The sequence below is a fragment of the Carlito syrichta genome, unplaced genomic scaffold (genome assembly GCF_000164805.1).
Source record: "Carlito syrichta isolate Samal-C Ts95f unplaced genomic scaffold, Tarsius_syrichta-2.0.1 Scaffold287491, whole genome shotgun sequence".
NCBI classification, from domain to species: domain Eukaryota; kingdom Metazoa; phylum Chordata; class Mammalia; order Primates; family Tarsiidae; genus Carlito; species Carlito syrichta.
This window is the reverse complement of record NW_007231587.1, coordinates 44,483-47,459: the sequence shown is the minus strand read 5'-3', so window position 1 is coordinate 47,459 and position 2,977 is coordinate 44,483. Positions and strand designations below refer to the sequence as shown.

Here is a 2,977-nt window from a genome sequence, read left to right as displayed (position 1 = left end):
AGCAATTGGCAATATAACATAAGTAAAAAAGCAAAGAAGAAATACAAATAAAAAAGTGAAATTGTTATATGAAATAGTAAAACAGCAACTTTATTAGAAAATGATACAATTTATAAAATCAACAAAATATACAGACAATGAGCTAAATAATCAAAAAGAAAAAAAGAAAGCAAAAGTATACAGAGTTAGGTAAATTACCACTGTGATGGTTGACTGTGTGTCAATTGTCTTGACCATGGAGCCCAGATATTTGGTCAGACATTATTTCTGTTAAGGTTTTCTTGAATGAGATTTACATTTAGATTGGTGAGGTTTCAGTAAGAATGGCCATCATTAATAAAATCAAAAACAACAGATGCTGGTGAGAAGGAAGAAAAAATTTTTCTCACCTTATTTTAGTTGCCAGTGAAACAAAAGTAAATGTTCAATGAAATACCACTATAAATCCACCAAAATGTCTAAAGAAAAAGATGGCCAATTATCCCAAATATTGTTGATTATATGAAGCAAGTCTAAGTCTCATATACCACTTGTGAAAATATAAAATTGTATGACCATTTGAAAAACTGGCAATATTTACTAAACGAAAATATATTCAACCCAGTGATCTGACTTTTAGGTTTATACTCAACCCACATGTGCACCAAAAACATATACACGTTGCTCGTTAAAACACTATTTGTAATAGCTAAAATTTCAAAACAATGAATATCTCTATGAACACTATAATCAAACAAATTTGGTGTATTTTCAGAATAGGATACTGTAAAGGAATAATAAACAAATTATAACTATACATGTAAGTAAGATTGGAATCCTATGATATTAAACCAAAGTGACCAGACTCAGACTATACACTGTATGATTCCACTTACATAAAATTCAAAAAATACTAACCAAAAGTATGATCCCAAAATTCTAGAGAGCATTTAAATTTTAAAAAGGGTATTGACTGTGTACAAAAATGAGGCTTTTTGTTGCTGATATTGTTCTGTTTCTTGAATTGAATAATGTTTACATGGAAAGATATAACCTGTGGAAATTCTTTGAGATAGACCAATTTGAGTATTTTTCAGTTTGTCTATTTTATTTAACCAAGACTTATTTATTGGCACTAAGCTCTTTTTAACATAATATGTAATTCTGGTCATTAGAAGTCTCTATTTGCACACCAATGTCATCAGAGTATATTATTGAATGTGTTTGCATATATGTGCATGTGTGTTGTGTTGTTTATGTGTATGAGAGTAAAATAAAACTAAAAAGAAAAGAGTTTGTGTCCAGTGCTCCATTGAGCTACTTATATTTTGGTGACACATTCTATAAAAATTAGGTAAATAGGCCATTGCTTTGCTAAGCTCTTGTCAGACCATGTGGTTCTTTGAGTTATGGCCACCATGTTTTCTTAGCTTTGGCCCTCTCCCCTTACCCTGGGGAGATGAATCTCCTTTCTCTCTCTAAATAAACTGTGTTCTCCAATCTAAAAATAATAATAAAAAAAAAAATCAGGTAAATATCAGAAGTCTAGTATAAGAATGCAATATGCATTTGGAATTAGGAAATAATTTTTAAAATTCCTTTGCTATTTTTAAGTATTCTAAGCCTACATAAAGATTAAGAGAACAACACTAACATAATAAATCTCAGGTATTTACTATCAAATTTTTTTAAGGATAAAAACAACTAAAACATATTTCTTTAACATAATCACAAGGACTCAACCAAAGACTTAATTTAAAAAACAAACAAAACAAAGTAACACCACAGCTCAAGATCAAGGAAAAGACAGACCATCTAAGGAAAAGATAAAATAAAAGATGACACAGGAGAGGCTGGACAGCCCGGCTCAGGTCTCCTGGCTAGAAACCTGCTTTGAGTAGGTTTCTTGCAGGTACTTCTTAAAAGCTGTGGGTTTTTTCCAGAGCTCGGCAGCGTGTGTGTTTAAAGGGCTATCGATGCTAGCTTCTCCTAGCAGGCTCTGGATGGAGAACAGGATGGTCCTCACGCCATAGAGGGGAGACCACTTGTCCTTCAAGATGTCCAGGCAGATGTCACCCTGTGTGTCCACGTTGGGGTGGTTGCAGGGCGTAAGGAACTTGACCGTGGGTGCATTGTAAGGGTAGCCGCTGGGGCACTCCACAGAGAGCTTATTCCGCACTGTGCCAGCTGCTCCATGGATGGTCCCCAGCCATTTGAAAGGTGGTCCGATTCAGGGAAAGCAGAAATTCCTTTGTCACCAGACACCATGAGGGTCATCAGCTCCTGCTGTAGCCTTTTGCCCACGGGGCCCCGGGTGGCGCCCCCGCTAGATTGGGCTCCTTTCTGGGCTGCAGCGATGCTAGCTGCGGCTGGGTCGCGGTTTTGGGAAGCCATCTGGGAGGCGCTGGCAGGAAGACAGGAACTCAGAGGACAAGACTGAAACGAGGTATTTATTATCTTTTATCAAGAGTTAACATCTCACCAATCTTAGTTCATCTGCGACCCCTTCATTTTTTAAGTTTTTTAAAGCAATTTTATTACTCTGAATTATTTCAATGCATATTTAAGAATTATTTTATAAATTGTAACATATTATTTGAGATAAATGTTATGCTATTTCTTGCTTAACATCTTAGCAATAAGCTCTTAATATTATCTAACATCTGTAGCATATACATGTTTTAACAATAGTCTCAAAACAGTATATTTATACTTGATTTGTTTAAACAGGATTCAAAAAAATTGCTACACATTACATTGCTTGGTTGGCTCTTAATCTTTTATTCTACTACAGTTCCGTTCAACTCTCCAGCATTTTTTTTTTCATTGATATTTACAGAGAATCTATGACATTTGTTCTGTAAAATGTACCAGATTCTGGAGTTGGCCAAATACTCCATTATGACTTATTATTTCTTTTATTCTACATCTTTCCTGTAAATGACTATTACATCTGTATATTGGGAGATTTGATTAAATTCATGTTTAAAATTTTAAG

General features: G+C 34.5%; 1 pseudogene; it reads right to left on the bottom strand.

The window, feature by feature from the left end:
- Positions 1–1,846: 1,846 nt before the first annotated feature.
- LOC103254766 lies at positions 1,847–2,373 on the bottom strand (annotated as a pseudogene).
- Positions 2,374–2,977: the final 604 nt, after the last annotated feature.